We start from the raw sequence: 24,579 nt of genomic DNA, 5'->3' as shown, positions 1-24,579 counted from the left end.
ACTCGAATATTTGTATGCTCAATTTCTTGCTTTTTTGCCTTTTATCCTGTTTTGCCTGGATACTAGAGGAGGCTTTGTTTTACTAACATCTGTAACCGTCACTTTGATCTGTAACAGGAAAACTCAAGATAGGCTTCTCTGAACATAGGGAAACAGATGAGATCAGAATATGCCCGCTGTAAAAATCACATTACATTGGCTCTAGAAGAAATAGTTCTTGCTCTTTCGTTAATTGCAAATTGCATCTTTATTTTTAACAAAAACGTTATGTTTTCTATGCATGATTATTCATTTGTGAAAGCCGGAGGCTGATTTTCATTTATGCCTGATTCTCTTGATGTTATTCGTTCCTTGTGCATAAAAGAAAGATGATTGTTTCCAAAGTCACTTTTTTCTTTCTTGCTTTCTTGCTGGCTTTTTTGCTTGGTTGTTTGCTAATGTTCCTTTGCCCTAGAATTTGTTAGAAAAATTGCCACTGTTGACATGTACAAGTTCTATAAATCTTTGCAGTTACAGTCAGGGTAATATAATATCAGATTGGGTGTGGAAAACAAAGGCTTTCCTTCAATTAAACAAGCACTTTGTAATTGCACTGGTGATCATGACTAAGCTGATTTCAGACCAAATGCTCTCTGTGCTAACAAGGAAGGAAGGGAATTTAGTCAATGATCTTCAGGAGAAGTGATGAAAGGAGCACTAGAGGAGCAAATAAAGGCCATGCTGCTACTTCCGCCAATGCCTTCTGCCATGGCACTGTGGATTGTGGTGGGTATGGAGAGAAGCCATGACTAAGTCGCTTAACATTAATCTTCAGCCCTACCTGTTCCAGGATTTTGTAATCGCCCAGAAAGGTCTCAAGTGGGGGTATCATCACTAACAATGATAATGTAGAAAATTTAAGGAAAAGGCAGCTGTACAGCCTGCTATTAGGGACTGACTTGTGCAAAATACATGTAACATGCAGTGGCTTAGCTGTATCCCAACCCTACAAGATGTATTTGGTTAGCCCTGCAAGGCATTTCCCTGATTTTTCCTTTTGGCACTAGGAATGGAGGAAAAATTCTGCCCGTGTTCCTTCCACATCATACTGTGACTGTAGTGCGTATGGCCAGAGAGGCATACAACTTATTGCCAGTTTTCTTCTAGATATTTCTTTCCTGCTGTTCCATGTGAAATAGACAGTTGGCAGGAGTACAGAAAATTCTAGGGGCTATAAGGACTCAGCAGATGCCGGAAGGTTTTACAGGGAAAGTCCTTTAAAGTTGAAAACAAATTTTCTTTGACCTTTTCCATGCCCTGTTTGTGCTTGCTTGCTGCCAGTGTTCATGTTGGTGCAATCTGGGGCTGGGGGGTATAGGAGTGGTCATAGAAAAATAATTAAGTTAGAGAATTTGCGGCAAAGCTTTTCATTAGCATCAGAGAAGTGACTGATTATAAGAGGACCTTAAGGCATCATGGAAACAAAACAAAACTGTTAAGTTGTGTTCAGCCAGAACAACTCAAGTTGTGAATTTAGCTTATAACAAACATTACAAAGTGTTCAGTCATTATTAACAAAATGATGTAATAGATACTTCTATGTGAATAAATTTCAGATGTCTGGAGTAGGCAGTTGTGAACAATAGTAACTTTTCTCCTATTCTTCTTTTATCAGATGTTATCTTATTGTTCACCAGCTGGCTACTGAGACAGCCTGGACATACGCTGGAGGAGAACTCATTTATGTGATCTAAAGGGAAAAAAGAAAAAAGAAAGTCATTCATAAGATCTATCGTATTCTGTGGAATACATTATGAAAATGGTTCAGTTCCCGTAAGGAAGGTACCTTTCATTCTGTTTTCTCCCAAGACATTTGCCGAGCATTTAAGATTGAGTCTGTGTTGGGAAATGTATTTTGAATAAGAAATATGTCTTTTTTTTTTTTTTTCTTTTTTTTTTCCCCATTGAAAGAAAGCTGTACTTGTTGGCAACATTTTTCTTGAACAAACGTGAAATTTTGTTTTGAGCAACTATTTGATACTGTTTCCCCCTAAACACTTTATAAGGTTTGTACATTTCTGTAGTTGTTTCTAGGCGAATACAATTTCTTTCAAGAATGAGCTTACTTTTGAAAGTATTTTTACAAAGTCTATTTCAAAACTTTTTTCTATTTCTAGAACCATGAAAACAAATAAACTAGCTGCTAAGGAGTGTGCCTGGCAGGTACCAGCGAGTTAGAAGGTAATGTGACATTCGCCTGAACTTCCTGTAGATAATTCAGCCTTACAACAAATCCTATAATTCTCTTCTGTTATCCATCTCAAATATTGCAATTATTGCAAATATGACTTGGATATTTCATGAGGCATTAATCATCTTTATCAGATATTTGGCTTCAGAAATTATTTTGTAATGTTGTTTACTTTGTTACTCAGAGATGAGTTATTATATTACAGGACATGAGCACTGGCCATGGGAAAAGGAGGAAAAAGGCTTTATCCTTTATATTAAGAAGCAATTGTAAAATGCTTATGTGGCTAGGTGAGAACTTTCAGAGGCATCTCTGCCTATTCATTGCTATCAGGCGGTGAGTGACGGTTCATGGTTTGGGTTTCCATCCAACTCTAATTTGGCTTACCAAAACCAGTACATCTGCAAGGAGGGAATTAACTGGGAAAGGTAGTACTCGTCAAGTGACCTTTCTTTAAAAAAGATGAAAAGAAATAACCCATCATTTGGTTTCTTGTATTTTGTAGTATGTGATTATGTTCTTATGAAAGATACTGAGTCAAAAACTTCAGAATCCAAGTACTGATCTTCACTGGAAGCAGATCCCAGTAGAAGAGTCTTCAACCTGGTTGTACCTGTGAGGCTGCTTGATTGAATTCAATGAGGTTGTTTATGCTCAATACTGTTGACAAGTATTTTCTAGAAACATCTGATGAGCTCTTCTGAAACTTTGTTCCATAAGGCTGGCTTCCTGTAGCCAACATTGGGTTAGGATAATATATAGCTTCTGTGTAGGAAAGTATCACAAAGCACAATTTCCCAATGAAAAACAACTCTCTGCTCTTGAAATGAATAATTCACTCAGCACGGGAGAGCTATTCAGACTTTTTCCCAGATATCCTGTTTTAAACTTGCATTGTAAGCATGTAAGTATGTAACTTACACAGGTGGCTCCAAAGGTAATGTGTTTTATTTTTTCTGTGGAAATTACAATGGCTATGAAGAGTACAATAAAGACAGGTAGACCAAATTCTGAGCTACAAAACACTGTTTTTTTTTCCCCATAGGTGGGAAAGTTCAACCTCTACTGCCATACCACCAACATCTGCCTCTGATATCTTGGGCCAACATAATAAAAGAGGAGGTATTGCTTTTGGAGCAGCACTCGTATATCTCTGTGTAATAACACATCTGGCAGCACAGCAGTGGGCTAATCTCTGTGATTTTTGCCATAATTACGTAGCTGGTCCTATTGCAACCAGTTTGCATTTAACATTGCTTTTTATGTAGTCTTTGCGGTTAAGATGCCCAGCAGTGGGGTGAACTCTGTGAGAAAGTGATTTATCCTCCATAGCCATGCAGTCCTTGGGCAACGTATGAAAGCCATAAGCTAGACAGTGAAGCACACTCAAGTCTTCTGTGCTGACTTCTGTCTAGATTGCACTCCCCCTGCCCCAACCTTGCTATGAATGAACCTCTGAAAAAATAATTCCCCAGTAGTTCTTCTCAGATTAATGTGGTACCCACACTGGCTAAAAATAAAAGGAGCCACTGTTCCAGATTTGTGGAGATTAGTCAGTCTCCTGTTTCATGTAAAAGCACAAAACATCTGTGGTACCAGAAGAGATCATGCTGAATGACATGATGGAGTGTGGGGCTGATGGAAATCCTGTCCTTGGAACAGCCATTTTTTTTCCCCCTTCTTTCAGGGTAAGAATGTGTCTTTCTGAAGAATTCAGGTGAAATGAAAACTATTGAAAAATCATTATGATTTTAGCATATTGTCTGTTACAGAGGCCCATAAGATTAAGTCAGCGATCTGGGATACGGTAAGAAACAGCATAGCTCTTGTGATTACATATGTCTGGTGTCATGAATTCAGGGATGATGAAGTAATTTCCACCTCTGAAAGAGAGAAATAAATACCAGGCCCAGATGGAAGAAACATCTTGCAGAACTTGACTATGAGGGGAGTAATTGCAGAAAAAAAGATGAGAAAGAATATCTACAAATAGAGGTACTTTTTAAAGGAGGATAAGTCTTTGTGAGAAACCTTCATATCAAAGAGACACATCATGCAGAAATAAGTTTAAAGGAGCAGATACTGAAATAGAGTATGGAGTCTGTCTACAAGATGGAAACAACAAAGTTTCCCTTTGAATTCATCTGTCTATTAAAGTAATTAAGACTGTGATGTAAAATGTTAGAGGGAATGAGAGCAGTATTATTCTCTTTTCTATAAGAGGGGAGTGAATGGCTGCAAAAGGGAAGAGAGAACAGGAAGAGAACAAGGGGCTGTGATGGTATGTATAATTATATCGATTGACATTTTCATTCTTTTCCTTGCTATTTGTTCATTTCCAAGTCATGTTGCATTTTCATGATGCATAGCCTTGCATCCTCTGGTTTCTTCTTACCACCTGTCTCTTTATCCAGTCAAATTTTTGCATGACTTCCCTGTGCAGTATTGCTGAAATCTCAGCCCTGAATGCAGTAGTAAATCAGATTTGGAATAATGATTCAGCAGGAAACAAGCAAAGCTTACTGAATTGGGCCAGCCCTGGATTCAGAGATTACTGTGTATAGAAGGGCTGGAAGGAAACTTTGTAATATTCTAGTCTGACCTCCAGCACAAAGTACAATTCACCTAAAGATTTCCTGCAGGAGGTCCACTTATTTGTGGCTGAAGAAGAACATTCTAATCTAAACCACTGTTAAACTAAACAGTCATGTATGAAATCTGATCTCCCATGCTAGTCTGTGACTCATCAAGCCATAGGAATTGCAAGTCCCTAATCCTTAAAGTGGTTGAAAGTGTCTTTGCACTGGCATGGCTGTATCGCAGTCACTGGAACATCGCTGCATCTTACTCAACCCATTGAGTTCTTCTGAAGGGCAAGTTCTTCTAAAGACCCCTAAGAGGGCCTTATACCTATAAATTTCATTAGAAGGGAGTGCATAAACATAGTTTAGGATCCTGTGTACTTTTTTTCCCCAGGGCTCAGAATTCTGTGTCTCTTAATAATATAATCACTTCCTAAATTTTTATCGCTATTTTTAATCAGTGAAATTGGGCATTACTAATAAGTAAAAATTTTGAAGAAAAAAAAATTCTTTTGAAATCTTCCAGTTGAAAAGTGGAAATTGGATGTATAAAAAGAAGCAAACTTAGGCTGATATAATAAAATGGACACCAATTGGACATCCAGTTTTGGTGGGGGTGCTTTTGTTTGTTTGTTTGTTTTTGTTTAGTATTTTAAGTGGAAACTTCTACACTTTCCAGCTGGCTCTGTTCAACATCTACGTGTTGCAGTAATTAAGTATTGTGACAGCTGAATTTCTATGAAAATCCCATCTGTTCCTGCATGGAAGAAAATACCAGGTATTTTATTGGGCTAGAAGAGTGAAGTTTTCCTCATATTTATGTGAAAGTCTATGTGTGAAGCAACATAAAAAGAAGAGAACAAATAAAGGAAATTTCTTGGGTTGAATATTCTCTGTTAATCCCAGGAGGAGGCAGAGCACAGATAAACTTGCCAGATTCTTATATCATCTTAGAAATTTTCTTGTTCCCATTCTCCTGTTTCTGAATTTGAAATCTTTTAGATACACTATTCCCACATGCACAAAAACATCTTATTTTAATGTGTTTATTATGGACAGTGATATTTTTTTCCTGTTTCTTGCCTTATTGGATTCATCGCTCTTCAGCAAGCTGATCTCACTGCCCAGTAGATCATGTTTGATGAGTGATTCCATTCTGGGTTGCTCAATTTGTTATGGAGATGGGAGACTGCCAGGAAGAGGCATATGTTGCCAGAAGGTGGTTATCCATTGTGAGTCAAGATCAAACTAAAAATTCAATTATTTATTGAGAAAAAAAGGAAAAAAAGAAAAAAAAGACCTAGTGTTTAAATCTGGGTAGATACAATTAACATTAGAGTACCCTTCAGGTGCTTGAAGAGTTTAAAAGAACTCCAGACATCTTGCTTTACAGAAAGTTGAAACAAGAGGCATCACACCAAAAGTGAGGTTAACAAGATGATAACCTGTGAAAGACTGTGAAGAGCCCCATCCATCAAAGCCTGTATCAGTTGCTCTGACCAACCCAATGTAGCTGTAGATGTCCCTATTCATTGAAGAGTAATTGGACTTGATGGCCTTTAAAGATTCCTTCCAACTCAAACGATTCAATGGTAAGATCACCTACACTACTTCATGAGTGTTTTGGTTTGTTTTCCCTTAGTTTACTTGTTTATCTTAGTTTTATGGAAAATGTAAAAGAAGGAACTCTTTCCCATTCGAGGCCAAGGAGTTGATATTCTTGATTTCTTCCTGTTGCTGATTTTAGTTTCAAAATCCTGCTGGCAAAGTTGTGACATTTGGCTCATGCTGACTCTAAGCATCACTTCAAATATATTCAGCACAGTGAAAGCTAACTACCAAAGAGTAAAGCCATAGTGGAACTGACCAACTTGCATTTGTCCTGAGGACTTGAGTGGGCATTGCTAACCAGAGTTATTTTGCTTTATATTTATAACCATATATTAAGATCCACCTTGGTATGTTACTTAACATGTTTTAACCTGATTACAGGTTAATTGTGGCTGGAGGTTATGGAATCAGTTGCCCAACGAAATTTCAAATGTGCAGTCACTGCCGACATTTAAAAGCAGATTGAAAGCATTAAAATGCTTGCTACATCTATTAGCTGAGTTCCGCCCTTAATTAATGAGGTATTATTGTAAAGTTATTTGCCAAAAATTGCAATTCCTACTTCCCAGAGCTCTTCTATTAAAAAGTACCCACAAAGAGAAACAGTTACAGACGGAGGTCTAGTGGACTAGACTAAAGAAGGATATGATGGCAGCTATTTCTATTATCAAGGCACACGTTTGCTTAAAGCCTAGGCACATAAATTGAGGACATCTTCATATCATTATGTATGCACCAGCAGCTAGCAATATGAACAGGGTTGTGCCAGAGTATCTGACACCTTTCATCCTCTCCTTCCTACATTAATGAACAGCAACTGACGTAATCAGATGAATTTACACTGAAGCCTTTAGTAACAGCTGTAGACCTACCAGCAAAATATTTCACTCCCATGAACTGCTTGATCATCCTTTCTAACCCATCTGCAGCAACTCTCTTTTACTCTTTCCTTGAGATACTGGTATATATCTACGCCCACATTAAAGTTTAACATAAAACCCAGCAACAAATACACTTCTGCAAAACACTATTTCATTGTACCAAATGATAATGAAGACTGACTTGATTTCTTGAGAAGATTTTGCATAGCAAGCTTCAGTCCATCAGGCCTCTGAATTTATCACATGAGATAGTCCAGGGCTGTCACAGATCAATGGAAAATGTTCAAAAACAAGCAGTCAGTGGTAAGTTTTAGTGAATTCCTGACCAGGAGTGCTTGTTGAGTACACCACCATACAGTTGGTTGTGATGAAGTGAGGCACATAGTCCATGTAACTTGACTGTTCGACCATGCAATCTAACTCTTTCTGCCTCCTCTCTGAATGTGCAGAAAATAATTTAATACTACGAGGATGTCTAGTTCTCTGTCTTCAGAACAACATTCTCCAATACTCTCCTTCTTCTAATGAATACAGCTTCTGGTACATTTTGGTAAATTTTGATACTCTAGGATTAGCAAATAAACAGATTTGCTCACTTGCACAGGAAATAAATTTTCACTGTAGAAGAGATGGAAGGCAAGGAAAGATCAAAAGGAAAAGGTTTATATAGGAATTCAAATGAGGGGACAATATGTATCTGACAAAAGGCTGAGAAAGCACAAGTAACTGTAGAGGGATAAAAAGGCATGAAAGAGAAAGGATTGGGGAAAGAAAAGGAGAAATGGAAAAATGATGAGAGTCCAAGAAGTTATGAAAAAGTTTGAAGAACCCAAAAGTTCTTCAAAAGTTTTGATATTTGAAAAAAAACCTTTATGGTGCTGGCCATTAGATTTTTTAATATCCTTTTTTTTTTTTTTTTTTTCCCTGAGAAAAGTGTTCTATTTTACAAGCAGTCATTTTAACTGAACTTTTCATTGCACTTTGGATAGAAGTATTAGTTAAACCCTTTTGATATGCAAGGCAAACTAGGCACAGAAAGTCAGTAATAAATTCTAACTCTGTCACAGAGACAGGATTAGATCAACATATCTGCAGATTCTTCGCTGTTACTGTGAATAGTTTCACTCTAAAAATTATGATATATCTCTTTTTCGTATCAACAGTAGCCAAGAAACAGTAACCCTGGTAACTTCATCTAGCTCAATATTTTGCTTTTTTTTTCTAGCTTGAAAAAACTCTCAACAACACGTTGGAACATGGAAGAGATTACTGTACAACAGAGCCTGAGGCTACCCTTTGTGGGCAAGCTCTAGCTTAATCACAGTGAGACAGATTAGAAGAGAAAAAAATCTAATTGGATGTGTTTTATTTAGTAATTTCATTTTGTTTTCAGAAGAGGGTTTCAGGCAAAGAAATAATGACAGCAATTTATTTGGTTCACCCAATGAAATCTTTCAGATGGTATTAATAGACTGAAGTGATGTTTACACATGTAGTTGGATTTATAGTTTCTAATGGAGACAAGCTCATTAGGTCAAGATTGCATGTCCCTAGTTATTCTCCATCTAGATGTAGGCTACTGAGCTGGTTATTGCAAAAGCACAGGACTTTCACAATTGATAACGTGGGCTGGAATTTCTTCAACAAACTGCCTTTTCCTTGGGGAAGAGGGGAAAAAACAACTTCTGATTTGTCAGAAAACAGAACAAAACAAAAAAACCCCGCAAAACAACAGAATAACTTTTGAGAAAGATTCAGTTTTGGTTTATTTCCTTATTAAAGAATGATTTGGAAAAGTTCTGAGGTCATCAGAATGCCCCTTTAGAATACTTTCAGGAAATCATTTCATTGTGAATTTAAACTGACCTCCCTCCTGTAATTCAAAATTGAAGTGAGAAAATATGAATATGTCGCTTGAATTGAATTTGCAGGGAGGTGTTTTATTTTTGCTTTCTTTTTTGTTGTTGTTTTGGTTTTTTTTAAGCTCCTTTCATTTTTCTTATCAATTCAGAAAAACATCTTGAGTTTTTTTTCTGTTTTTTTTTTTTTTTTTTTTTCCCTGCAACAAAACATGATCAATTTTCTTAACTTTCATGATTTTTTAGGAAAGAGAAAAGTATTTTCCTGGACTCTAGTAGTCCAGGCGGGAAACTTGTTTTCTATATGTAGCAGTGCCATGTATGTAAAATATGCATGTCTTTCACAATGTAGTCCATTCTGGCATGTGGCCCATTTATAGATAACTATCAAACATGAGCTTGGGAATAAACAGGTGAGGAAATTTTCTGCAATCTTGCATGTCTTTTACTTAAGTATTTTTTTCTGGTTATATTTATTTCTGTATTGACTGAAGATTTATTTGCTTCATCAGCAGATGAAAAGAAAAAGCCCTGTTTCATCTAGGACTGCACTGTATTAGGCAGCGTATCTTTTCTAGGACTTAGCAAGCAATTAGAACTCTCTGTATTTAGATGAACCCCGTAAAATCTCTAGATTTGCATAGCCAACTGCACATGCCAGCGGTGCTTGTGTAACATCTCATGGCTGTAAACCCAGGGAACTTGCATGGCAGCAGATGTTAAATGCTTCAGCAACCTTGCTTTGTTTGTGCAACAACTCCTTACATAGAAAATCCTGAAGATTGAAATTCAACACCAGAGCCAGTTCAAAAATGAGCCTTGGTGCTTTGAGCAACCAGTTCATGGGCATTTGGGCTGAACATCTGCAGGGACTTTTCAGAACGGGATGACTTGGTGGGTGGTTCCAGTTCTTTGAAACAGTTACAATGTATGGCTGAAAATCTGGGACATTTCCACCCCAATAGGCTTTTCTGTATGTCATTTCCAGATGAAGCAGCTGCAAGTTACTGTAAAGACAATAATCAGTTTTGATAAGACCACAAAGTCATGTTCATATACTAGCAGTGGTGCATGGTGCATTATTGTTGGCAGCCCACCACCATTCTGTATGTACAGGGATGCAGAAGTGCTTCTCAGCTGTTTGATCCAAACAAACCTTTTACTTTTATGTCCAGGGACACACAAACGTGTATGCTTTCACTCCTGCAGTGCTCTTCACTTGTTTCTACAGAGCAGAAATCCAGGTTAATAGGCCAGAATTGAGAAGTGGATGAGGGAAAACCACAGCTAAGGGGTGCTGCACGGTGATCTTCTGTCTCACAGCATAGGTGCAGGGTCAAGTAAATTTGTCTTTTTTCATTCCCTTCCAGCTGGCTGCTTTTACAGCTAAAATATCTGTTGTTAGCTGCCAAAAGGAAATTCTTCTGTTTTGTGCTACTAAATACTGCTCTTCTACTTTTATTCTAGTCTTCAAGGCTGCCTAGTTTTCTCCCTATAAATTATATACTTCTATTTCCCTCTGTATATTCTCAAATTTCTTTTAGGTTGATGATCCCTCTCAATTTTGAAACTGAAAGGAATTAAAAAGGGTTTGTAGCAAAATGGGAGTCAGCCTCTTCTCCCAGGTGACAGAGATAGAACGAGAGGTAGCATCCGTAAGTTGTACCATGGGAGGTTCAGGTTGGATATTAGCAAAAGATTATTCTCAGAAAGAGTGGTGAGGCAGTTGCACAGGCTGCCCAGGGTGGTGGTGGAGTCACTGTTACTGGAAATGTTCAAGAAATGTGTAGATGTGGCACTGGGGGACATGGTTAGTGGGCACAGTGGTGATGAGCTGACAGTTGGACTAGATGATCTTAATGGTCTTTCCCAACCTAAGTGATTCTATATTTCTATGAATTTAGCATTGTATGCCGCTACTTCCCATTTTTACCAGCTCCTTTCCTGCCTTATATCTTCTGCTAATCCCTGTATTCTCTATTTTAAAAAAAATTAAACTTCCTCTATGTTACTGCATCAGATGCCTTAAAGGACCTGACAAAAACCTGCCACGTTTCAGGAAGAAAATAATCAATTTTTAGAGAAAGATTAGCAGTCTATCTTTGCTGCCCCTTTTTAATCAACTCAAGCTACATTTCATGCTATTTTCTACCCGCTTCCATGTGTTTGCATACAACAGTGGACAGACTTACAGGTCTGTAATGGCTACTGAATTTCTCTCACTTTTCTTAACTGTAGCCATAATGTCTGTGCTTATCTGCTCATATAGTATTGTACCTACTATATGGTAGAGGAATGTAAGATAGCAAACATCCTGCAGGAGTTTTTTTGTTGTTTTTTTTTTGTTGTTGTTGTTTTTGTTTTTGTTTTGTTTTGTTTTGTTTTGTGAGAAATTTCAAAGTAATCAGGAGGAACTTGTTGCACAACCCTTCACAGGATCATGTCATATATAAATAGTCCATCAAGCTTGTGATTGCACTATTGTGCTATTTTTATGCAATAAGAATTCTCTGCACAAAGGCAGCAAGGATTTGTCTTTCCAAGTTTATTTTAATAACATATGAAACGGAGGGACTTAAATGTTGGGATATGTTATTAGCTGTGGTCTTGGTATCTGTAAACTGTGCATTGTGTCAGCAAACTGGAAATAGTGTGCCTTTAACAGCTTACTAAGCAAACATTATTAGAGCAGCAAATAGAAGTTAAAAAAAAAAAAAAAGAGTTAAGGAGAAAATACTGTGATTCTTTTTTGAGGACTCAGAGGTTTATATGGGACTTACTTGGTGCAGAACTGTGAGAACATTAATGAGTGACAGCTGTGGGAAGCACACTGACCCAGGCAGTGGGTGCTGTATGTGCTGGGATGGCAGCCTGAGCTCCTTGGTCACAGCTGTGGTTCTGGTCACATGAATATGCAAAATGTAAACTACAAGTAAAATGCATGTGGATTGCTATATATCATCAGTTCACTGTTCTTGATGATGCTGCATATCAAGTCAACATTTATTTGGATGTTTAACATGATGAAATGGGCTCTAATTATAATGTGCTGAAAGAGTCAATGAAAATTTGTTAGCTTTCTGCTTTCAATTTAGCTGGAGGCATTGGAAAAGAAATCCAGGAGGTGGAAAGAATTTGTTCAGTTACAGTAATGGTCTCATATATATTCTCCTAAAAATGTCCTTGTCCTTTCTTGGTCGTTCAGGCCCTTTCCCAGCACAGCACAGCAACGTATGTTTGACCTTGACTATATGATAATTCCCAGCAGATCAGAGAAAAAACTTGAAAATAAGTGTATGTTTGTACGTACTTTGGCTGAGTTTGGAGCTTGGCAGGTCCTGGTATTAGATTTTGTATTCAGTTGTTTCAATTGTGAATCAGGCAGACCCAGATCATGTTAGTACCTTTTAACTTTTCACAGTTTGTCCTTATTTCTTCCCAGGCAGCAATTTCTAGGTAAATAAAATCCTCAAGTGACGCTCTTGTGTCCAGACTGTTTCTGTCTATTCCATGAAGTCATGTGCCAGCAGGCCCACCATAAAACTGTGCTGGGCTGTTTTTGTTTGGTTGTTCTTAGAAATTTTCCTCAAAGTCACATCTTTTTGTGAATGCACGTGTAGTTGCCTTCTCTCACTTCAAGCTCTCTTATATTATTGTAATTTTCCTTTCAGCTTCTTGTAGCTTCGCTGTGTTTGTGTTCGTGTTCGTGTTCTTGTGCTCTGCATCTTATCTCTTTCAATGTTCCTTCCAGACCAGTTCCAACAATATGCATAATATCCAAATTATTTCCACTGCCAATTCATGAGTTGCATCTTTGCTCTGTTAGAATCCAGTTCTGTGTGAGAGTAGGCTGCAGAAAGAAGTTACGCTTCTTTCACAGGGCTCTTTGCAGGGTGGAATTAAATCACTCGATGCTGAGCCTTCTGAGCTCAGCCAAAATTTCTCTCCCTGGAGCGGCATTGAGGCAGGTGGTGTGGTGGAGAGAGGACAGGGGAGAAGGTGGGTTGCTGAGCCAGAGGGCAGGAAGAGAGAATGGGCTGGAGGAACAGCTCGCTCTAGAAAAAAACGTGGGTACTTTCCACCAGAAAGCTGGCATCTCACCAGGCAATCCTCAGATCTGCTGGGAGAGGATATTGCTGTTTCCATTCCTGCTGCAGGGTGCTTTGGCTCCCAGGTATTGCCAGATCATTTCCAGAGTTATGGCAAAGAAATATTCATACAAACTGATCTGAGAGGCAAAAAAATCCTTCAGTTTGGGTGTGCGACCTGTGGTGAAGTTTAATCAGCTTCGCAAAATGTATCTTTTATCCTACTGTTTCAAATAAATAAATAAAGCTTCATTAAAAAAAAAAAAAAGGGCATTAGAAAACACCCTCCAGCCAGGCTTTTTTCAATATTCCTTCTATTTATAACTTTTTGTGAGAAATGATCACTATTTTGCCAAGCATTTGCTAGTGCTTTTAATTATGCATACTGGCATTTTATGCAACTTCTTTGGTTAACTATTAGCAGGCATTTCTGCTGTTTCAAAGGGATAGATGCTAACTGAAGGCATCTGATCCTGTTGTCTACAAGTGTGCATTGTGGCATCCAATTTTACTTTTTGTTTCTTTATGAAATTTGGATATAAATTACATGCAAATAAAACAATACTGACAGCATTGTTTGAACAAACTTCAGTTGTCAGCCTAAACATGGGCCAACTTTTCTAAATTTGTTGGCTTCTTTGGGCTTTTTTCCATAGAGAGTTGTGTTATATACACCCACTCACATAACACAAAAAAGAATTAAAATATATAACCAATGATAAGAGAATAAGCTCATAAAATACACATTTGCCTTTCTTGTTTCCTCTCTAAACACCTGAATGATATTTTCTGCTACTCGTGTTTCCTGCAGTTGTTATGACTCTCCTCCCAGCATTATGTACTGCAGTGAGCACTTGGTGTTTGTGTAGATGGAACAAACGATCACGGGATGGGGTCTGCCCCACAAGATGCCAACCAGGGTCAGATCTTTATACTTCTTTGCAAGCCAACACAAGCGCTCTACTGGGACCATTTTGCCTGTAAGGTTGGTAGCATGCCATACATTTACAGCCACATGATGCCTCTTTCTCAACTCACCATCCTTAGGTGTATATTCTATTGAATGCTCAGGTTATTCATTCCATTTGCAGTACCTATTAACTGTAGCCTCTGGAAATGATCTGCTGTTTGCAAACTGGGTTTAGAACTTCAGCTGCTTTCATGTTCTATGTACACAATATATTATTACAAGGTGCTTTCCTGAAATGTCTTCTCTCTGAAAATTTCAATCTGTGGTTAGTCTTGCTCAGAACTGGAGCACTGTTATTTCAAGTTCAGCCTGCAGTTTATTATAACTCCACAATCCTTTTTTGAAGAACTGTTAACCAATTATTCTGCATCCTATGACCGTAGAGTCGTATATTTGTGCCAAAACCATAGTCCTTTTTTCTTGTCTCTACTAAATTGAATACTGTTTTTGCACACCACTTCTCCAATTTTCCTACAGGCGTGTGTGTTAATAAGAATAAAGCTGTCTCTCTAAATCAGCCTTAACCAAGTCATTTAATGAAGGTCAAGGTTGTTTGAAATGAAGTCACAGGAGTCCAAAAGAGTGAATAGATGCAGATGCTCAAGAGCATAACTGTAGCACAGCAGATAAAATCATCACAGTTCAAGCTATGAAAATGTTAACTCTAGGAATATTGTCTGCACAGTTCTGGAAGTAAATATAAAGAAGTGTGTCACTATACCAATACACGTAATATAAACTCCTCTCGTGCTAATAATTAACATAATCAGAATTTAGTCATTTTGCAAAATAAGTGGTTTCTCAAAATGACCAGCATGCATAGTTATATTTCTTACATAGGTGCATACTTGCATACAATTTTTTAAGTGTGCCTTTATTTGGGTTTGCTCCATAATTTCCATTCTTGATTATATATACGCATGTAAACATGAATTCCCACTCAGTCTCACATTCACATCATTTCTCATTGTGAAGAAAGAAAATGCATGCATATTTTTAAAAGTGCTAAAGGGATCGTTGGAGTGACAATTACAGATCAGCTCTCATATACCTGCATATAATCTGGGTATTTATCTTCTGCTTGCCACTTAAAATGAGTATGGATAATTTCCAATGTAAGAATTACTCAGGTACAGGCTGAGGGAAATTTTGCACATTTTTACACATTATTTTCACCTACAATGGGCCAGCTCTAATGAAAATATAAGACAAACACAACGCAGACACTGATGAGGAACATTAGACCAACTTGGCATGCTAATGAAATCCTCTGGCTCTTTCCTCTCCCCTCTTAATTTTTCAAGTACACCTCATTGTAAACTACTCTGATTGCTTGACTATTGGAACACTGTTAATGTCTTTTCTTTCCACAGAGCCAAAGACTGTAAGGCTAGATATGAATCATGTTTTCCTATATGCATAGAACAAGACATGGAGCCGCACAAGTGCAATTTCTGCATCTAGAAAGTTGCACCCAGAGCAACTATTTGAACCTAGCACCTTTTCAGAAAGCCAGCTGCAACTTCAAGCTGCAAGTGACAGCAAGTCTATAGCATCCAAGTATAAACTGACCCTGGCATTGGATTCTGATCTGAATTTCTTTATCCTCAGCTCCAGAATATAAGCTGTCCTTATGCTTCTTTTTTTTTCCACAGAGTGTTAAACTAAGAAGATGTTGGCTAATGGAAAATTCCTAATTTTTTTCTCCATCAGTTTAAGCATTGTCACCCCACCTCTAGTCTCTCCTCCCCCATAATCCAGTTATTATGTCTATAGCTAATCCATTAATTCATTTCATTTATTAGAAAAGATAAAAACACAAAAAGATTAAAATGAATTGATATTTCTGCTACACCCAGCCCAACACCTACTCAGTCCAAGTTCTTATACCAAATCTTACTTCTCCATTCATAGAATCATATCATAGAATCAAAGAATCATAGAATTGTTAAGGTTGGAAAAGACCTTTGAGACCATCAAGTCCAACCATCAATCCATCGCCACCATGCCCACTAAACCATGTCACTAAATAGAATCATAGAATAATAATTGCTCTGCATTACAACAGCTTTCACCTATTTTGCAGCTCTTACTGCCAGCTTGCTATCAGAGAATATTGTTTCATAACTGCATTTGAGGTGACTTCCAGTTGTCCTCCATGATCTGATCCTTACTATGTAAGCCACCAATGCAGTTATGTCTTGTGAGATTACTGCAAGATTCATCCATGCTTGTAATGCTAAGATAAGACAAAGGCCATCAAAGCAGAATGTGTTATTAATTAGTAATTAGATAACTACAATGAATTAAAATGGGTTGGAAGAAGTCCTTCATTCTGCATTGAACCCTTCTTTTGAAATATAAGGTGGTTTCCTTACAGGGAAAACCATAAGAAAAAAATAAATCAAAATAAACATACATTAATTATACTCCTGGGCCTGCTTACACGTCAAAACTATTTTAAAAATATTGCTTCATTGTTGAGGGTTAGCGTACTTTAACAGCTAGTGGCAGAACATGTAATAAGTAGGGATTTTCCATTGCATACAGCAATTACAGACAATTGACATTTGATTATAATAACCAGCAAACTTTCATGAAATAAATGACACCTGAGCAAGTTTCGTAACCTTTTGCCTCGCCCCACCTTGGAATGTGTCAGCGCTGCTTGAAGGCTAGGAATGTTTCTTTCACTTGCAAACAGAATTATTTCAAACCAAGGGAGTGCAGAGCCGTCTGGAGATGGGCTCCGATAGCCAGCCTGTGTGCTTTGTCCAGTGGCTTTTAGACTTATTTACTTAAGTGCTGTTCAGAATACACGGCAAGGAGCAAAATGGCAAAGGGCCTGGATCCTCCTCCCCATCTGTGTAGGAATTATATACTGGCATCCAAAAATGTATCTATTTCCTAGGCCTATTCAACAGCGTCTTGTACTTACACCAGTTCTCTACTTATGTCAGTGAAGGAAGGGGCAAGGTGGTGCTTCCAAGTCAGGCTCATTTTGCACAGGGATGCAGGTATCATTCCACTGCTTTTACTGCCTACAGTTTGAGTGGCAGCAGACACTGCACAACTCAGCTCTCTAACTGTTGGAAATATGCTTGCTTAATGACAAAGTCCAAAGCTAAATTAGCAAGACTGCACAAAGAGCATGCCAAGAGAGTTAGATCTGCAGGTGTCTCTGGCTATTAATAATGAGTAAAGACATGGCACAAAAAAAGACACTGCACTGCTTTCAGCAAGGTTGGTAGAACTGTATTTCCTTAGATAGAAAGTTTCCATTGCAATCTCAGTAACACACAGTTCCTTCTACATAGTGAATAACACGAAAGCAAAGTTGACTTTATTTGAAGCACAGCAACAAAGAAAAAGACTGAGAAAACAGATTTGTACTATCTCAATGCTAGCTGGAGAATGGAGTGCTGCTACCACACTATACACTGAGATTTGTTGCCAAGATTATTGCTTTTCAGCATCTTCAAATTCATTCTTCCCTGCCATATAGCCACTGGCCTTCAGTATCAGCTATTCTCCCTCTGGATCTAGGGAGGTCACCATCCCTGGAGGTGTTCAAGAGTCGTTTGGATGTGGCACTGAAGGACATGATTTACCCGACATGATGGTGGTTGGTTGATGGTTTGGCTAGATGGTCTTTTCCAACCTTAATGATTCTATGATTCATACTAAAGAGTATATCTGGAGCCAAGGAACTTTAGCCTATCTTGCTTCTCTTCTGTTCTGCTAGGAATGAACAAACCCTTGCAGTTGCAGCAGTCGATGTGACTGATGTGAATCAGGATGACAGAGGCAGCATGGATACCGTCTAGAAGATATTTCAGATACTTAATGGCTGCACAGTGCTGAGAACACTTTTACAGTGTAATAGGACAATATTCATTAGCTGCCTGGCAATCTCATTGTTTTCTGCCCACTCTCAGTTTTTGCTATTTTTTAAGAGACTGTAATTTATTCGTCTTAAATCTAATGAAGAGCTTAAATGTTCTGACACCTGAACTTTTGAGAACTCTTAAGAACTCCTAATTGCTCAGCTTAGAAAAAAAAGTCTAGGCCCAGCACAGAACAGATGTATAGTAATAAACTTATCTCATAATGTCAAATGATTAAACAGTGGATTTTTTTTTACATTTAAATATACAAGACTTTCCATTAAGGAGTTTTGTTGACTCTGATAACAGTTTCACAACCATTAAGTTTATTTCTACAGCTATTTGTTAAAAGCTAATAGGGAAAATAATAGAAACTAATTGAAAAGCAAAGCAAACAAAGCAGAGCCCAGAATGTTTCTGTTAATAAGCAATAGAGATTGTATTGATTTCATTTTATAAACAACATTAATCCTCAATAACAATTAAAGTGTAGACAGGTTGCTTGTTTAAGTTATCAGATAAGATGGCCTACTCAGGTATATATCAGGAGTAGTAATTTGAAAAGGATATGAGGATTCAAGAAGCTATTGATCTATCCATCATGAGCTTGTGTCAAGAGAAATGTTCTTGGCAAGGTGCAGCAGTTCTATTTCAGCTGTCTTCAAATCACTGTTACTCAAAGATCAGCAGTGCTAAAGTTCTATCTGCTGGAAAGCACTGCAAGCCAAAAATCGTAGAGTTTCAAAAGCAACTTTATGTATTTTTTAAAGAATTTTAGGGATGAGTGAAATGTTGGATGTTGTGTGCTCCCAGTACACAGATGGTGGAAGTGAGTGTCTGTATCCTCAGAGCAGGATCCATGCTCAGAGCTATGGTAAGGGTTATTTCTGGGTGTATTTGGCTGGCAGGAAACTGCAAAAGCTGTTTCTGAGATACTTCTGCTCCTAAACCAGACGCAGAACAGAATCTCATTCCAGTCTGTGGCTTGGAGCTTTAAGGAAAACTAAAAAAAAATAATGATGCAAATGCAAATCTCTTGAAATCCAAATTACTTATACATTTGCTATGATTTTGTTTTTGTATGACTTTGTCTGTTAGCTGGTGATTGAAAGCCTCTTGAGGACTGTCAACACAGTTGACCATGGAGGTGCTCTTTTTGTTCACCCAATGGTGTAGCAGTGGCTAGGAAGGGCAGCAAGCCTGTCTGCAGCATATCCAGGCTGCCCTCTCTCACTCTCATGGGAAACCTGAGCTCAGTTACCAGCCTGTGCAGAAGACACTATCCTGCCATGGCTGCTGCTGGTTTCTATGCCAGCTTGCTGAAAGCTGAGTGAGTCAACCTACTGTACCATGCATCTCATTCTGACAGAGGCATGACTTGATCTAATGTTGTCCTGAAGAAACTGGGCTGATTTTCAGGGACTAGTTCAGCATCCGTTAGATGAAAAAGGAAAAAGGAGATTGAGTGTGATTCTGAGATCTTATGTTAACCGTTCACCTGGGATGGAAGGCACTGATGTCAGTTCCTGTTTTATTAAACATACAGCACAGAAGTGTGAAATAGGCAGCAGAACAAGGACTGACACTCTGTTTTCTCCTTCCAGCTGAATGTCTAAGAATCTATACATTCTCCCTGGCTAAGAAAATATCTGATTATTCCAAGTAGCGTGGAACTGCTTCCTCAGGAATGGATGTCATTAATCCCAAGCTGCCTTGTAGTCTCTTCAAGAGAATTGATTTGAATTCTTTTATGGTGAGGGGGAAATGAAGCCAGTTCCCCTGTGGATGTGGGTGAGGCCTCTGGTTCTGAGCCAGGTGGATAAACTAGGGGTAACCTCCTCCAGCTGTGCTTTGAGAAAAATCGTGCATGCTCCTGCCTCTGACTGTGGAGCAGGGTCTGAAATGCCCGTAGTGTGCCCTATGTCCTAGGAAAAGGTCAGATTTAAGATAGGATCTTCTCAGCAGTGCTCTCTGTTCTGTGGAAGCCCTAGCCTGGGGTGCACCAGACCCAGCGCTGCTGATCAGGTGAGAGAAGGGATTGTGCTGCTGTGCTCTGCTCTGTGTGGCCTCACTTGGAGCACTGGGTGTAGGTTTGGGTGCCACTGTATAAGAAAGACATAGAACTATTATGCCCAAAGGAGGGCTTCTAAGATGTGGAAGGGTCTGGAGTATGAGGAGCAGCTGTGGGCCCTGGGTTAGCTCAGCCCTGAACAGAGGAGCAGAGGGGAGGCCCGATGGTGGCTGCAGCTCCTCACAGGGAGCAGAGGGGCAGCGCTGAGCTCTGCTCTGTGTGACAGCGATGGGGCCCGAGGGAACGGCATGGAGCTGTGTCAGGGGAGGGCAGCTGGGTTTAGGGAAAGGGTCTGCACCAGAGGGTGGTGGGCATGGAACGGGCTGCACAGGGCAGTGGGCACAGCCGCAAGTGTCAGAGTTCAAGGAGTGTTTGGACAGTGCTTTCAGATGTAGGTTTGGATTTTGGGTGTTCCTGTGTGGAGCCAGGAGCTGGACTTAATGATCTTTGTGGGTCTTTTCCAGCTTGGGATATTCTGTGATTCTATGAAGAAGATATTTGGATGTTTTCAAACCAGACTTTGCTCCAGGAGGTGCTCTGAGAAGGGCTTAGTGAGTACAGTGTCTTTTTCTCCTTTCTGAACAGAAATGCTTCCCTCTGCAAATGGGCTCAAACTCCTGCATTTGATGGAAAAGTAAGACTGGGAATAGCCATGCTAGAAGCTTGTAGTTTAGTGTTCTTTGTTCAAGATAAAATACATTAGACTTCATACAAATCAAATTTAAGAATGGAGCAGTACACTGCATATATTTGCATTTCTGCTTGTTCAATTTATATGATTAATTAAGGAGAGCAATAGAGATTGCTGGAATTATGAGATGACTTAGATAAGCGAGGAAATTGACATGAATAGAAGCATTTTCTTCAAGTGTGTATCTGTTTACAATAAGATTGCCTGGATTAGAAAAGATGGTTACAAAAAGGAACCACTGTAGCTATCTGTCTTACGGCAGAGGCTTGCAGTTGCCCCAGGTAAAAATTTCCTGTTAACTTTTGCAGCCTTTGGAGAGTAGCCGACTGTCATGAATTCCTAGTCAATATTTGTGTAATGCTCTTTGGCAAGTCACACCGTTTGCTATTTGCTTGATCAATGCATAATAGGCCAATGACTCAATATTATAAAACTCAATGACCTGTGAAACTTCAACATTTACATTTCTGTTAAAGTCTCAAATAGTTTTTTATTAGTAGGAACTCAAGCTAAAATGCCAATCAGATAAGCTTGATGACAATTATTGGATATTTTCTTAGTCACGTTGAAACAGATTCTAGTGCTTTTTCTAAAATTAAATATAATATGATACAAATGAATTTATAGGGAAGGACAAAACTCATCATGTATTGGACATATTAGAAGATGCAAAGATCAGTGTCTCCTAGAAAGCATTAGAGACCTATCTGGATTTTTGGCTTTATTTGGTCGACTTCTTATAGCATGTTGCAGCTGTTATACAACTGGCAGAAAACATTTACTATCTTACGTTGGTAGCAGTATGTTTCACAGGACCTCTCTGTATGAACCACAGTCATCTGGTTATCAAAGTCTGCTTTGCTTCTTTTAGAGTATTAAATGTATGACAAGATGAAATCCCGACTCCACTGAATTCACAGTAGAACTCCCAAAGGACGGTATCTCAGTCCCAGTGGGGAACATTCCTGCCTTTCATTTAGAATCACATAGAATTACTCAGGTTGGAAAAGACCTTAAAGATCAACAAGTCCAACTGCAACCTGACCATACTGCCCTAACTCTAACAGCCCTCTGCTATATCATGTTCCTGAGCACCGCATCCAAACAGTTTTTAAACATGCTTACATTTACAGGCTCCTGAAATACTCCCTTTACATCCTGTTGCCCATGCTTACACTGGCCCCTTGCAGCATAAGGCAACTTTAGGTGTGACTTAAACTGTGGCTATTTGAGTAGATTGAGCATTCTCAATGGTGGTCAGACTCTAATTTGCTTTCCATCGCCACAGAAGCTACTGTGCTGTTTGTGTTGAAATGAGTGAATAAATGAGCACTGCCAGAGAGGAGGAGGGTGGCTGCTGCCAGGCTGGGTGCTCGGGCACAATGTCCCTGTACAGGGCCACTGGCTTCCACAACTGTGTTTTTAGTGTTTGGGCGCTCCTAGGATATTTCAGTGCAAAGTCAAGCGTGGAAATGTGAACTGCTCCTGCAGGTGGGTTCCATGGCTAAAACCCGTGCATTTGGCTGGCCAGAAAGCATTAAAAACACACAGGTGAGCTACTGGGTCTGAAAAGTGAATTCTTAATTTGGTCCTTAAGTGATTACAGTGCTAGTCCTTTTTGGTGCAGGATCAAAAGGATGAAGTTAAACTATTTGTTGCTCAATGCAGACACCAGAGAATGTTCATGCCAGCAAGTATGACAGAAAAGCAGAGCCATATCTTCTTCTCATCTGTTATCAATCTGTCCCTCCAAGCTCATTGTCAGGTACTGCAGTTGTCTATATATCAAGCAAAGCTAATTTGACCTGCTTGCTGTTGGCAGGAAGTTCAGCTATACTAATTGTATGAATGTACCTTTGTGTAGCAGAGTTATTAAAATTATAATTCTAGATTAAGAAAGTAGATATAGATATGTGCAGATATTACCACATACATAGAAATACTTTTTTATTTTCCATTTTGAAGTACAGCAACTTGAAGAATCATCAACAAGGTACATGTTTACCAAAACAGTCGTATTGATAAACAGTCTTATTTATTGTTTCTACTCAAAAACTGTATCAAGATTAGGTTAAGTTGTGAAGTGAAAACTCTAACAAAAATGAAGCTCTTAGTAATTATCTGATCTAATTAATAGTGAGGGCTGGCACAAGGAATATTCTGCAAACCTTCAAGGCTCTGCACTGGAGGATCTAATGGAGAATACTAGCAGAGGATGTGAGAAAGGACATGAGAAGCTCTCTACTTCCACTGGCCAAGCCTGAGTTGGCAGGGCAGTTGTATGGAGCACATGTAGTAAATGAGGGCTAGTCTCAGCGCTCAGAAGGGTCCAAATTTGTAAGCCTCAGCAGTCACACTGGATATTACAACACTCGTTCCTCAGGTGAGAGGTTGGTGATGTGCCTTTGCTCACAGATGTTCATGTTTACATCTCCAGTAGCTCCATTGCACTGCTCCCACAGCCTTTGTTGAACAGGAATAGTTGAGATGAGTGAGGTATTTCACATAATGCATATGATAGAAAAAATTATCTGGTAGTAGACACTAGAAGAAAGATAAGCCTTATTGGAGTATCCCTGTATTTCTGAAGAATTTGGACAGTTTTAGTTGATTTGGACCATGCTGGCCATGGTACAGCACCTCTGTTCCAGCAGTGCTTTGCGTCCCTCCCTCAGCACAATGGGCTCTGTTTACTTTGCACTGTATGAATGCTTTGTAAACATGTGTGTATATGTAAGTGCAGGTTGTTACATGCACTTACTTGAAGCAACTAAGAGCAACTGTTGGGTCACTATTTGCATGAAGAATGTGTGTGGGTTTATCATTATGCAAAAGGTATCAGACACACCTGCCAGAACAAATGAAACTTTTCTAGAAAAAACAAACCTGCCTTTTTGTTTTATTGAATATCTGCAATCTTGTCTCTTGCTATTGCACCACACTTGGAATGTCAACAGTGGGTTGGCAAAGTTTGTGTCACCCTGATTCATGCAACCCTTGAAACCAGTGCTCAGGAAACAAGTTAAATCTGAAGCGTGAGGACAGGGTAAAAGGGTGAGGAGAGGAAAGAGGCAATCATTCTAGCAAGGGAAAAGTAAGATTATGTCAACACAGCATAATGCTGTGGAGCCAACACAGTGTTCCTGAGCAGCATCAAGTAGGTGGACATAGCTATTTTAGGTAACTTAAATTTAAAATACTACCCATGCTTGCTAGTCAGAGCTTGGTGGCATAGTCAGAGCAGTTCACCCAGTGCCTGCAATGGGGTTACCCTGCCATATCTTTCTTTTAGGATGGACTTGTGTCTACTTTCAGTGGGAAGGGACGTATTCAGGCTGCCTGTGCCATGAGGCTTTCGTGCCCAGGAGAGGCAGCTGTTCTCAGGCCCCAGCTCTGTCCGAGGGCAGCCCTCTTCATGAGGAGTCCCACTGAGCTTGGGGGCAGCTCCTAGAATCCATCATATTGCAGTGAGAAATGGACCCCATTTTCCTTTCACCTCTTTGTATGTGTGAAAGGGCTTTGTTCACTTCTGGGTTTAAAAGCATGCTTTGGAGACTAAAGTTCAATCTACCCTGCCTACTTTTTATTTATTCTGTTTGTGCTGTAGTAAAAGTAGTCTCACTCAGTGCTTCTCTACTTAGAAAGTCAGAGACACTATTGGGTGTTTTTAGAAAGCCCTGTTAATTGTGTTATGTTGAGAAGAAAATTG

At 39.0% G+C, this 24,579-nt stretch overlaps 1 long non-coding RNA gene across 5 annotated transcripts in view; it reads left to right on the top strand.

Annotated features, from left to right (window-relative positions):
* Positions 1–24,579, top strand: part of LOC104910124 (uncharacterized) — a 220,871-nt gene that overhangs the window by 108,216 nt on the left and 88,076 nt on the right. For all 5 annotated transcript variants that reach the window (XR_014882310.1, XR_014882314.1, XR_014882312.1 and 2 more), the window contains 4 exons: positions 1,655–1,821; positions 2,157–4,511; positions 5,492–5,590; positions 6,206–6,404. This is a non-coding gene — a long non-coding RNA (uncharacterized LOC104910124). The remainder of the gene's footprint in view (positions 1–1,654; positions 1,822–2,156; positions 4,512–5,491; positions 5,591–6,205; positions 6,405–24,579) is intronic.

Source organism: Meleagris gallopavo, chromosome 3 (genome assembly GCF_905368555.1).
Source record: "Meleagris gallopavo chromosome 3, MGAL_WU_HG_1.1, whole genome shotgun sequence".
NCBI classification, from domain to species: Eukaryota; Metazoa; Chordata; class Aves; order Galliformes; family Phasianidae; genus Meleagris; species Meleagris gallopavo.
This window is presented reverse-complemented; position numbering and strand designations above follow the sequence as displayed.